Source organism: Quercus robur, chromosome 11, assembly GCF_932294415.1.
Source record: "Quercus robur chromosome 11, dhQueRobu3.1, whole genome shotgun sequence".
Classification (NCBI taxonomy): Eukaryota; Viridiplantae; Streptophyta; class Magnoliopsida; order Fagales; family Fagaceae; genus Quercus; species Quercus robur.
Window position 1 is genome coordinate 35,580,770 of NC_065544.1, and position 14,501 is coordinate 35,595,270.

Genomic DNA, 14,501 nt, shown 5'->3' on the forward strand with positions numbered 1-14,501 from the left:
TAACACCTTTTAGCAAAAAGATTGTGAGTGGTGAAAAAAAATTAGTAGATCCATGTAAAAGTGATAAATAACTAGTCATTGTGTAACTAGGTAATTCAGTTTTGAGTTTTTAGCTCTGTTTTTACTATTTATTTTTAGTACTATTTAGTATTTATGGGTCCCATATATATATATATATATATATTTTTTTTTTTTTTAAGAAAACCCAATACAATTTAGCTAGCTTTTAACTTTTTTTTTCTACATTTTTAGCAAAAAGATTGTGAGTAGTGAAAAAAAAAGTAGTGGGTCCATGTGAAAGTGACAAGTGACTAGTCACTATGTAACACGTAAAATAGTTGTAATAAAAATTGTAACATTTTATATACTACTAGAAAATTGTGACATTTTATGTAGTACTAGAATTACTCAAGCTACTACTGCACACATTTAGTACATTGGTCACTCCACAAATATAAATGCTTGTGAGATGTAGGGGGGTAAGGGGGTTCAAGTTTCAAGAAGAGAACTTCACACGCATATACACTTAGATTAGGATTTAGTAGAATTTCTATATTATATTTAAAAAAAATAAATAAATACTCAGGCTTAAAAACCTCACATTATCTTCTAAGAAACAAAATACCTCTCACGTTAAAATCCTTCATTTCCTTTCTATTTTTAATTAGATAAAAGCATTCACATCAAGAATGCTAAAAATATAGCCAACATCAAAGGTTTTATATTTTTTATCACTTCATTAAAATATAATTTCTTTATTCTTTTTTATTTTTTGCATCTCTTCATCTTTCTTTCTTCCTCTCTCTTTCTCTATGTATATCTCTTCTTCCAAATAAAAACACCCAAGCCACCACTCACGGCCACCGCCACCATAAGAAAATCCAAGCCACTATCACCATTAAAAACCCAACCCACTACCACTGCCATTGCCCACCAAAACCTACTGCAAAACCCACCAAAATCCACCGAAACCTACTGCAAGACCCAACCCACCGCCACCAGCCACCATTGCCCACACCCATTGCCATAACCACCACCGAAACCCATTGCAAAACCCACTGATACCCAAAACTACCACTGCCCACTGAAACCCACTGCAAAACTCAACCCACTATCACTGCCCACACTTATTGCCATCGGCCACCACTACCCACATCCACTTTCACAGCCACCACCACCCCTAATCACCAAAATCACAAACAAAAACAAACCCAAAACCAAATCACAAACCCAAGATATGCGTGTAAAACTCCCTCCTAGAGACTTGAACCTTGACCCTTGCCCCCCATGCCCACAAGCACTTATACTTGTTCAGTGATCATCGCACCAAGGCTGCGCGGTCATTTTTTTGAATTTCACTTTCACGCAATCACTTTTCTCACTATATCTTCGAAGTCTCTCTTTTTCTTTTTTCTTTTTTAATATAAGATTTTCGGATTCTCATTGGTTTCGGATTAAACTCTCTAAGCATTCACATCCGGTTTTCTACATACCATATGTTGGTATATTTTAGTTTCAAGGCATAAAAATAGAGCATTACCTAGTCTTGCAAAGTCTTACAATTGCAACAAAAATCTGCATTTGTGCTACAGTGCCATCCTAAATGTATGATTGCACTACAACACAATTCTAAACAAAATATTTTATTTTATTGATTTTACCTTTTGTTTCCTCTCATTTTGTCTCTCACTCTCTCTCTCTCTCTCTCTCTCATTCAAATCTTGCATCGGAGCTGGGTTTTGGAGGCAGAGATCGGAGATCGTGGTGGCGTGAGTTTGGATCGATAGGCTGGGATCAATTGATGGTGGGTTTGGATCAATTGATGGTGGGTTTGGATCAGTTGATTGGTGGGTTTGAATCGATGATCTATTGATCGATGGGTGGATCGATAAACACAAACACCATTCGACCATACCCAACAAAAATCCCTCCTTGAAAACCCAAACCCAAATCTCCAAAGACACTAACTAAAAAGAAAGAGCTTTGAACATAAAATAAAGAAAACAAAGAGATAAAAAGTGAGAGAGAGAGAGAGAGAGAGAGAGAGAGAGAGAGAGAGAGAGAGAGAGAGAGAGAGAGAGAACCCAAAAGAGTCACTGGATGGTTGATCGATGGATCGATTCTTTTGGGTCTGGGTGGTGTGTGTGTGGCTTTGTTGGTAGCTCCAATTGCAATTTTTTTTTAGGGATAATTACAGCAAACCCACCTGGGATTTGGCTCGTTTTCACTTTACTTACTCGTGGTTTAAAATTTTACACTTTGCCCACCTAGACTTCAATCTGTTACCCATCCGATACCCACCTTTGGCTTTTCTGTTAAAAAACAATTTTTACAACCAAAACATAACATAACAATAATCAAAAAGTTAGAGTTTGAATTTTTTTGAAAGAGCTTGGAGGGTTTTGTGTCTCTATTCAAGGACAGAGACAGTAACACATGTTTCTAGAGTTGAGTTCAAGGGTATGGTTCTGTGTAATGATCTATTTCTTTAACAATTAACATTAATCTTTCTCGTAAAATATTTAGCATTGGAAAAACAAAATCATGCGATAAAATTATAAACATGGTGGTGGCTCTTTTGTACTTCAAACTCATCGTATCAACATGGTGGTGGCTCTTCTGTACTTCAACATGATTTTTGCCTTCCACAAACTCATCAACAACCCCATCACCCAGGTCTGAGAAAGGAGAAGAAGGATTATGAACCACCCATGGATACTGACCAAGGATCGGCGACACCACTGTCAGACTCGGAGCCTCAATCTCCGTCGTCGTCGAGCTACCCACCATAACATCGATGGACCCAGAGTCACAATAGCCTCGTCCATGAGTAACCTCGGCATCGGAGATTGAGCCCAATGAGAAATCCACCTTAACAGAACTAAGAACTACCGCGTTGGAGTTACTACAAGCCGCCAAGGCTTTTCCGGCCACTGGATGTCCAAGAACTCTCGACGGGATGGGTGCGAGAAGTTTTGAATCTTGATCGGAGCTGGATATCAGCGATGTACCTACTGTCGTAGCCTCGGGCATCGGCGATGTACCTACCGTTGTAGCCTCGGGCATTGCCGATGTCTCCGTTGACTCCATCGTTGGCTTTGAGCTCTCTCCCACCACATTTACACTCTGACTCACACTCACGCCCAACCCAATAGGAAGATCTCAGAGAGATATTTTAAGTATAAGAAATTTTTGATCTTGTTATGGGTTTGAAAATTTTTTGATCATGTGTTCTAGTTTGAAATTTTTTTTATTTGAGTCATGTTCTAAGAGATGCCCATTTTGATCTTGCTTTCTTTTGTTTTTGTTTTTTTCTTGTTTTGAGAGGAAAGAGACATAATTTTTAACAGAGGTGGGTAACAGAGACTAAACAGAAGTAAGTTCAGGTGGGTAAAGTGTAAAGTTTTAAACCACGGATAGGTAAAGTGAAAACGGGCCAAATCTTAGGTGAATTTGCTTTAGTTATCCTTTTTTTTAAAATGATTTTGCTTGGATATGTGGGGTTCTTATTTGATTTGAACTGATAGTTTGATGGTGGTTTTTTTTTTTTTTTTTGGTGTAAGTGCTCTTTTCGTCCCTACATTTTTGGGTCATTTATATTTTGATCCCTACATTTCTATTTTACCACTTTTAGTCCCTAATCCAATTAACACTTGTTATTTTAGTCATTTTCGTCACTCAACTAACAGAAAAAGCTGGCGTGGCAAACGGAGTGCACTGTTGACACGGTAAATGCTGATGTGGCGAATAAAATAATAATACAAAAATCATTTATTATTTAATAAATGCCAAGTCAGCATAAAATAATAATAAAAAAATATTTTTTCATTTTTTTTCTAAATTCTTTTAAAATAAAATAAGATAATTAAATTAAAAAAATTTATTTCTTTCATTATTTTTTTCTGAAGAACATGTTCATGTTCCTTGGTTCATCCCCAAATTTTTTTTTGAGAAACAAACACACAAAGAAACCCAAAAAATTCAGCTCAAAAAAGAAATTCAGTCCTCATTTTCAATCCCAGCAAAATCATCAAATCCCTAAGCCATAAGCCCAGAAAGTTCAAAACCAGAAAGTCACTTCAACCGTAGGCTTCACCTCCACAAGATTCTCCACCGTCGTGAGCGTGCTATACACCGCAGCAATGTCATCGGGATCGGAAGCCATCTCATCGGGATTAGAAGCCATCTCATCGGGATCGAGATGGTGGGTGCTGGGTTCGACTGGGTTTGCTGGGATCTGGCCTTTCTCTTCGGTTTTGATCGGTGATCGTTGGTGGGTTTGACTGGGTTTGATTGGATCTGGGTTTAGAGAAAGAGATGGCTCCTCTACCTCTCTCACGCAAAGCGAAGCCGATACGATCGGCGAAAACCCCTCAGTCCTCGCCGTGTTCGAGGCCCACCGTCGCGAGCTTCACACCACTCGGTCTCCTCAGTTTCTCGGCCTCAGGAACCAGCGCGGTCTCTGGTCCGATTCCGATTACGGCTCCGATGTCATTATCAGTCTTCTCGATAACGAAATCTGGCCAGAGCGGCGTAGCTTTTTCGATAGGAATCTCGGAGCTTGTTGGTGGGTGTTGGGTTTGACTGGGTTCGCTGGTTGGGATTTCGCATTTTGAAATTTCTTTTTGTTTTTTAAGTTATTAACTTGTTGTGGTATTTGAAATTTCTTTGATTATGGTTTGGTTTGGGAGTGGATGAGTTGGATGCTTTGCTAGGTTTCTATTCTTTGGATGGTTTGGTTTGGGTGTTGTTTCGTGTGAGTTTTCCTGTGTTTGCTCTTGTTGATGCTCTTTGATTTGGTGATGTTCATTTTTTTTTTTTTCCTGTTGGTTTGATGTTCATGCTCTTTGACTCTGGATTTGCTCTTTAATTCTGGGTTTGATGTCGTTGCTGGGTTTATTTCTTGATTTAAGAAGAACATTGAAGAACAAGTTCTTATGTTCTTAGATCTGTAATTTTTTGTTTTTAATTTTTTTATTTAATTAAAATTAATTTAGATGCTGATGTGGTATTTTTTAATGTCAAAATAGATTTTTTAATTATTATTTTAATATGTCGTTTGCCACGTCAGCTTATTCTGTAAGTTGAGTGACGGAAAGGACTAAAATAACAAGCGTTAATTGGATTAGGGACTAAAAATGGTAAAATAGAAATGTAAGGACCAAAATAAAAATGACCACAAAATATAGGGACGAAAATAGCATTTACGTTTTTTTTTTTTTTTTTTTTTTTTGGTGACTAATGCTAGAGGCAAAGGGAGAAAGAGAGGAAAAGGAAGAGAGAGAGAGAGAAAAATGGTAAAAAAAAGAATATTTAAATAAATTAAAAAAAAATAGAATTCTGTTTAAAATGTTAAATATATTATAAAATAATTTTTAAAGTACTAAAATGATTTAAAAAAAAAAAAAGATACGAGACGTGAATGCTATTATTTTTCTCGTACATAAATGGCAGAATGCCTTTATGTTTCTTTTCTTCTCTTCTGCGTGTCCCACACGCCTAAGTCTCTTGATAAATTGTGAAAGGAAAATTCTGATGCCACAACAATGTGCACAACTTTGTGCACAACTCGGCCACGTGGCGAGTTGTGGTTGGTGGAGGGGTGACACCATCACCCCTCCACCAACCACAACTCGCCACGTGGCCGAGTTGTGCACAAAGTTGTGCACATTGTTGTGGCACCAGAAAGGCTGATTTTTGTTGGCTGAAGAGACAAGCTCATTTAAGAGCTTTGACAATGTGTATGTGTGAGCTGGACCCAACAGTTGCTTTGTGGCTTTGCCGCTTGTGCAGCTGGTTACCTGGTTGGGAACTTGGAATTGCTGATGTGATGCTCAGATATGCCAAAGTAAAGGTTACATAAGTTAGGCCTGTAGGTTTAATATTATTTGTATTTTTTTAAAATATGTAAAAAATATATAAAAATATTTGTAATATTATTTAAAAATTGAAAATATATTTTAGTAAAAAAAAAATTGAAAACATATATTTAAAATACTCTACTTAATGAGAAAGTATATTGTGTTTCGGTAATATTAACTTAGTATCCGTTTTGGTATTTCTTATCCAATAAATGAGTGACACCTATTTCAAAAAACCATATCAAATTATTTCAATAAATTAATCACAATCTTTTATACTATTGGGAAAATAAATTAATCATTTATTGAGTAATCTAATATGGGTTTTTAAAACATGTATCACTCATTTATTGAGTAGGAAATATCAAAATAGATATTAAATTGGTATTACCGAATCATGGTATACTTTCTCTGAATCACTCTTGTGCGTAACTCCATGCCTCTATTATTTCTTTTTCTTTTCCAGATTTAAAAAAAAAAAATTGTATTTGACACACACAAAGCATTATTAGAGTACTAGTATTTGGGTATAAACACTTTCGGTTACTATTTTACAATTTAAGGATAGTAAAAACTTACTCTATTTAGGTTTGTATATCCAAAAAAAATTTGCAACCTATGAATAGTGAGGTTGGATATATACAATCTTATTATTCATAGGTTGTAAAGAAAAAAAATAATATTTAATCTTGTGGTTGTGTGTGAAGAGAAAAAGATAGTGGAAAAAAAAAGAAAGATAAAAATACTTTTTATTATTTTATTAGGTAATTTATATTATTTTATTGGACTGTATGTAAAAATAAAAATTGGGATTTAAGGTAAGTTGTAAAATGAGTTATTAAAATAGATAAAGTAACATTTGAGAATGCAAAATATGTTTTTTTTTTTTTTTTTTTTGCATCTTCGAATGCTAATGCTCTTAGTATAAGATATTTTAAAAAATATGTTATTTTGACACATCAAAAATTTGTTTTATTTTTATAAAAAAATTATTTTATCAATTTTAACAGATTCTACGTCACATTTTCTATTTTTTTTTAATATTATTTTTTTATTCATTTTAATTCTTATTTTATTCATACTTTTTTTGTTCCTAATGGTAAAGAAAGAGAGAGAAAGTTTGCATAGTCCCCAATTTTCATGGAAGAAAGAGAAATTTCAAATAAAAAATACACAAATATTTATAGCATATCTCATAGTACAACAAGACAGAGTCATAACACTACAAACAAAATCCTAATGAGTCTCAAAATTAACACTTTCATGCCCTCACTTGAGTTATAGGCTCACGTTATTGAGTTCCTGGAACTCGAAATCTTAGAGTAAAACAATCTTTGGAACTCAAAATCTTAGAGTAAAACAATCTTCAATATACATGGTTTTTTAATTAACAGTAAACCCTAAACAATTAGTTTAGAAAAACTCCCAAGAATTTTGCTCTAAACTAAAGAAAACAAAACCCTAAAATCTCAATGAGAAAAATTCATACATTTTTGGATAAATTTGCCCCAAAATTTGTCAATGGAGATAACTTCAAGCTGATCCACCCTCCTCACTGGGTTGCAAACACCCCCCCCCCCCCCAACCGATCACATTCTTTCTTGTGGTGAAGAGAATGAGCAAGAGTAAGGGTTGAGAGAGGTGGAACGAAGAGAGAAGATGAGAGGAAGAGGTCAAGAATGAAACAAGGAGAGAGTATTGAAAAGGCATTGGCGTTGCTCAGGTTAGAGGAAAGAGAAAAAAAGAGTGAAACAGGTTTTTATAATACATAAGATAATATTTAAATAATGTATAGAAAGCTATAGTAACCGTGCATATATGCACGGTTACTGTAACACTTGTAGATATATGCAAACTTATACACCTACAGATGTGGGTTTTTTTTGGGTAAAATGTGTAAAATCAGCCTCTTTTTCTATTATCCATTGTCTAATCTGGATGCTCTAACGTGGGGTGTTTTTGAAGAAAAATGTGTAAAATTTACTACTTTTTGTATTATGCAAGGATTAGTGTGATTGCTCTTAGAGCATTAGCATTGGAAAATTCCAATGCTACTCTATTTTACAATTCTAAAAAGCCACTTTATCATTATACCATACTATTTCACAATACCTCCACATCCCAAACTTCTATTTTCCTCTAATAAAATAATATATCTCAAAATTATATCTTTTCTCTCTCATCTCTCTTCTCTCTCTCATTTTCAGCTCTCTTCCATCTGTAACTTCTGCTGGAGCCTTCATTTCCGGCGAGGTGGTGAAATAGTCCAACAATAACCATCAACTCAAACACCCAAAACTTCATAGATCAACTAAAAACGCATCAATCAACAAAACCCAAAAACAAAAAATCCTAAATTTCACAACTCGGCTTCAATAAAACCCAAAACTTCATTCGCTCCATGACGAGCTCGTACTGGCACTGCTCCGGTTATGGATCGTGGGTTGTGGATCGCAAATTCGTGATATGGGTTTCGTCGTGCTTGATGGTTGTGATCTATGGATCGTAAATTCGTGATATGGTGTCGCCGTGCTCGACGGCGTGATATGGTGCTGGGTTGGCTATGCTCTGTGGTGCTGGGTTGGGGGTGACTGTTTCGGTTTTTGGGTTGGCATGATATGGTGTTGGGTGGCTATTTCGCTGTGATATGGTTTTTGGGTTCAGCGATGGAGAGATAGAGATGAGAGACAAAGACGAGAGATGAGAGACAGAGGAGAGAGAGTCAGATAAAATATTATTCATTTTTTACAATACTTGCTACAGTGCAATTCTATGTTTAGAATTGCACTGTAGTAGTATTGCAAAAAAATTTGCAATATTGCTGGTTAGCATTCCCCAATGTAGATGGTTTTGGGGCTTAAAATTCCAAATTTCCCTTAGATTTGGCATTAGCATTCCCCAATGCTTATGCTCTTACTTTAGCAAATACCAAATTTATTTAGCATTTGACACACGCACCTCATGAAGGAGATTTTTTATGTTTGGTGTGTTAAACCTAATGCTAGTGCTCTACCAGTTGGGTTTAAACTAAGGTGTCATTTATGTCAACTGTCAATCTCATTGGCCCGTTTGGGTTTAGGACGAGAATGCCATATCTTTGTTGTTCATTTTGAAGGTAATTTATAGCATTTTGTTTTTTAGAGAATTAGCATCCAGTATCTTTAAACTATTCCATTTTACCATTTTAAAAACTACTTTATCTATTATACCATACCATTTTACAATGCACTCAACATTACGACTTTTATTTTACAATGCAACATATTAAAATAATAACAAATTATCTATCTCTCCTTTCTCTAATTTCTGTCCCTACCTCTTTGTCACTCTCTCAACAACCAAACCTACCACGCCACCACTGCCTACTGCCTTCCAAAATCCCATTGGAACCAAAAACCCAAATTAAAAAAAAAAAAAAAAAACCCAGCAAACCCATAGCAAAATCAAGCCAATCACCACCATGCCACCACAACTGCTCACCAAAATCCCATTGGAACCAAAAACCCAAATTATAAAAAATTAAAAAAAAAAAAAACCACCAAAAACCTAGCAAATCCATAGCAAAAACAACTCAATCACCACCACCACTGGCCACCACGCCATCACTGCCCATTGCCCACCAAAATCCCACCAGAACCAAAAACCCAAATTTAAAAAAAAAATTAAAAAAAAAGAGAAGAAAAGAAAAACCCCACCAAAAACCTAGCAAACCTATAGCAAAAACAACCCAATCACCACTATGCCACCACCACTGCCCACCACGCCAACACAAACCAACCAATACAAATCCAACCTAAACCCCATCAGTTTCCAAAATCCAACCCATCGGAATCCAAAATCCAACCCATCTGAACCCAAAAGACAAAAATCCATAGTAAAAATTCAAACAACCCCATTAGAATCCAAATCCAACCCAAACCCCATCGGAATCCACCCACCTCTACCACGGCCCACCTAATCTTGCCATGCTGTGACCACGCCAATCTCCGCCATCTTACATCGATCTCAACACCACGACCCACATGCCTCACGATGAACTCTATGGAAAACGACCCAACCCGGCTTCGGTGGCAAAGCTTTGAACAAGAGAGAGATAGATGTTAGAGAAGGAGTGAGTATTGAGGACTGAAGGAGAGAGAATCAGGGAAAATATGACAAAGATAGAGAGTGGGAGATGAAGAGTTGAATGGGAGAAAGAGAAAAAATTAATTTTATATTATACAATAAGCTACAATAGCATCATAAAAGTAAGACGGTACTATAGCAAGATTGTAAAAAAATTTACAATTAGAAGTTCGGGTAACACATGTTTTTTGTGCTTTGATGCTAAAATATAGCATACTTTGAGTTATACTAGCCTAGATACTGATGCTCATATTGCAATATTCTCTAATTTCTTCTTCTCTTTCTTTGGCTTTCATTCTTTTTATTATTATTATTATTTTTTTCCCGGAAGGACATAGGCCCATATAATGCATGTTAAAGTTATACTCGTACTCGACCCGAATAAATGGATATTTACCTAAATCCAACCCGATTCATCTTTACCCATGATGTATTGGGTATTATCTAAATATTTCGGGTAGGGTCGGGGTCGGTATCCATTACCCATTGGATTTGACCATCCTTATCTACCATTAACATCACTTTTTCAATTTCCAATAATCACTTATTACATTAGCAGTTTATAAAAAAATTTGTATCTCTAATATTAATCTTTTTTCATTTACCAATAACCACTCATCATATCAGCAATTTGTAAAAAAATTTGTATCTCTAGCATTACTCAATCAAGTAAATGAAATCTGTCAGAAATATGGCTAAAGATGGTAGGTAATTGGAGGATTTAATATGATTGAATCTTCAACAAAAAAAAGTTTTGATTTTTATTTTTTCTAACCAAACACCATTAGTGATTCAAGTGATAGCCAATAATGGCACTCTTTGTGTTGCTTGTTCTATGTCACTAGTAATTCGCTACATGTGTGAGTGTGTTTGTTTCCAAACAAAAAATAAAAAATTTGGATTAAACTAAATTATGCTTGGATTAGCAAGCATTCTTTGTGCTATCCTATAACTTTTGAGTGAACTTTGTTATGTGCCTTTGAGATAAAATCCAAAAGAACTAATACATGCAAATTTAGTATATGATACCAAAATACCATGATTCCTATAGGATTGCAAATAAGTGAGAACATAATTATTAAACTCAGACCAACCTGGTTGATTAGATCTCTAATCCATTGAATCAATACCTAAATCAATCTAGTTATTTAATTGGACCACTTATACAACCTGGTTGATTAGATCTCTGGCATTACTCATTCAAGTGATTTTTGGCAATCAAGACAAGTCATTTTCATCAAACTAGTTTTGTTATTTTGAAAAAAATTACCTTTACAGGTCCAATGCAGTATTAAGCTATTATTTCTACATCAGAGACGCAATGAAAATAGAGGATTTTTTTAATGAAGTTGATGTTGGACTTTTCAATGAAGATTATGCTTTAGCTCATATCATAATCTATGTGAGCATCTAGTGAAATATGCAATATACATGGATTGTGATGTTGGAGTTTGGGATATGTTTTTGTTCCTATAATTTTATGTAATGTACTTAATCAGATTTTATTTAGTAAAGATACGGCTACAATTTCACAGCATCCTTTTATTTTATGTTTTCCAATGTTTTTATTTGAAAGTTTTATGATGATCGAGAGAGACATAAACAATTACAAAGAAATTCATTCATACACTCATTGAGTTATAAAATCAATTTTTTTTTTATTGGTAAGTTAACACACTCACCCAATAGATTTTGAACCCACAACCTTACCCTTTAATTTTACAAATAAGCTATAAAATGAATGCCCTCATGAGAGAGAGAGAGAGAGAGAGAGAGAGAGAGAGAGAGAGAGACAGAGAGAGAGGATAATGAATAATAAAGTCATCAAGCTAGAATTGAGGTCCGTGAATATACTGGAGAAATTGCCTCAAAACACACAACCTAATGATTTGAAATACAAAAATTTAAGAATAATGAAATGACTATGTGACTATATTTCTGTCTTTGATCTATCAAAGTAATTTTTAGGTGAACGATATCCTTAATTCATAAGGTAGATGTAATAATGTATTATAAGATCGTCTCATAAGATAATTTTTCATATACTATAACTTGCCTTAAGTGCAGGTATGATAGCTGCTAACCTTGGGCCCACTCAAAACCTCGTAGACCTTTCAGCCCACTTACTCCCAGCCCAAGCTTCTCCACCCAAAAACTCTGATACCTTAAACACACTTAAGCCTATTATTAGCTCTGACTCAGTAGTTTTGCACCCTCCTTCCTCATAGCAACCAAACCTTACCGAGGAGTCTAACCCACAAAATATTAACCTCAGCCCCACAACCCAAACACCATCCCAAAAAAGGAAAACCTCCAATGATGAACTTCTAATCTTCACCAAGAAAGTAAAGCAAGCTTGTGAATCCTCTAAACAAACCCATACCTTGAAATTCCAAGGTGTACCGTTGAAGGCTAGAGCACGCAATAGTCTACGCTACCAAAGTTCCAGTGCTACCTATCATGGTAATGATTCAAACTCTCTCTCTGATCAAACGGCTGAGGAGGCGGGCCTTATCATGCCCCCACTTTCACCATGAGGGCCCTAAGCTGGAATTGTCGAGGCATCTGCAACGCCTCGACAGTCCGAGCCTTAAAGGCTCAAATAAGAGGCTCTGTGCCCAATTTTGTTTTTCTTTGTGAGACGAAAGCATCTGATGAGCGTATGGAGTTTGTGATGAACTCTCTGGGGTTCAGGTTTAGGCAAGTCATAGAAGCAAAAGGATCCGCAGGGGGTCTTTGTATGATGTGGTGAGATAATGATATTGTGGAAGTGTTGGAGTACAATAAGAATTTGATTGCTGTTCAGGTATCTGACAATTTGTGCAAATGGGTGTTAGTTGGGTTTTACGGTCCAACCTACCCAGCAAAGAAGGCCAAAGCTTGGGGAAACCTTTCAGCTCTACTAGAATCCTTTTCATGCCCATGGATATGTATGGGTGATTTCAACTACACCTTACATTAGGATGAAAGGGCCGGTGGCAGCAGGGGTAGCTCATCCGCTATGAATCATCTAAAAGACCTGATGTTTGAGTTCAGAGCTATTGATTTAGGGTCATCAGGCAATAAATTCACCTGGGCAAAAGGCAAATGGGGGAGTGCAGCAGTGAAGCGGAGATTAGACAGGGGATTGCAAGCATTTCTTGGAGGTTAGCATTCCCAAATGCAAACATCACCCACCTAGGTGCAGTTAATTCAGACCATACCCTTCTCCTGCTTGACACATGCCCGTCGGACTCCTTTGCCCATAGACCTTTCCGTTTCATTACAGCTTGGATCAGAGACCCAAATTGCTATTCGGTTGTTGAGAATGCTTGGTCGAAGAACGTAAGAGGATCTGAGTTTACCAAGCTATGTAAGAAACATGAGGCAACTCGGAAAGCTTTACGTAGTTGGAACAAGGAGTTCTTTGGGCATTGTCAATCAAGAATCAATGACCTGCTACAAAAAATCATGGATGTCCAAGGTTCGAATCCTTCTGAGTATATGGGTAGAATTGAGGCCAATCTTGAAACTGAATTATCTGAGTGGCTTGTTCGTAGTGAAAGTCTTTGGAGACAAAAGTCAAGGGAGCTCTGGCTCAAGGCAGGAGATAAAAACTCTTCTTTCTTTCACCTGTCAACCATTATCCGGAGGAGACATAACAATATTGATGCTATCAAGGCCGATGATGGGACTTGGATCAATGGTTCTAGAAATATCAAACATTTTTTCCTTGACAAATTCAAGGAGCTCTTCTCGGAAGAAGAAGTGGATTTCCCGGATCATCTTGAGGGTCTCATTCATCCTTCTATATCAGAAGAGGATAATGAGAGGTTATGTGCCATCCCTACCCCTGAGGACATCAGAGCCATTCTGTTCATGATGCAAGACCTCAAAGCCCCTGGTCCAGACGGCTTTCCAGTGGCTTTCTACAAAACTTATTGGCCTATTGTGGGAGAGAACCTTACCCAAGCTGTCATTTCTTTCTTCAGATGTGGTTCCATGCCTAAGGAGATTAACAGTTCTCTTATTGTCCTCATTCCAAAGGTAACAGCTCCTTTAACCTTCAATAATTATCGTCCCATTAGTTTATGTAATGTGGTTTACAAGGTTATTTCCAAGATTCTAGTCTCTAGGATCAGACCCCTTCTGCCTAAGTTAATCTCTCCAACCCAATCTGCGTTCATACCGGATAGATGGATTACAGAGAATCAAGTGATTGTTCATGAGCTAATCCATAGTTTCAAAACTAGGAAGATTAAAACAGGGCAGATGGCTATCAATCTTGATCTCCAAAAGGCTTATGACAAGGTCAACTGGGATTTTCTCAAATCGGTTTTATCAAAGTTTGGGTTCTGTGATATGTTTGTTAGCTGGATTCTGGCGTGTGTTTCCTCGGTTTCTTTCGAAGTGTTGGTGAATGGTGGAAAATCAACTCAATTCAAGCCAATAAGAGGGTTAAGACAGGGTGACCCCCTCTCCCCCTACCTTTTCATTATCAACCAGGAGATTCTATCTAGAATTATTGACCATCAG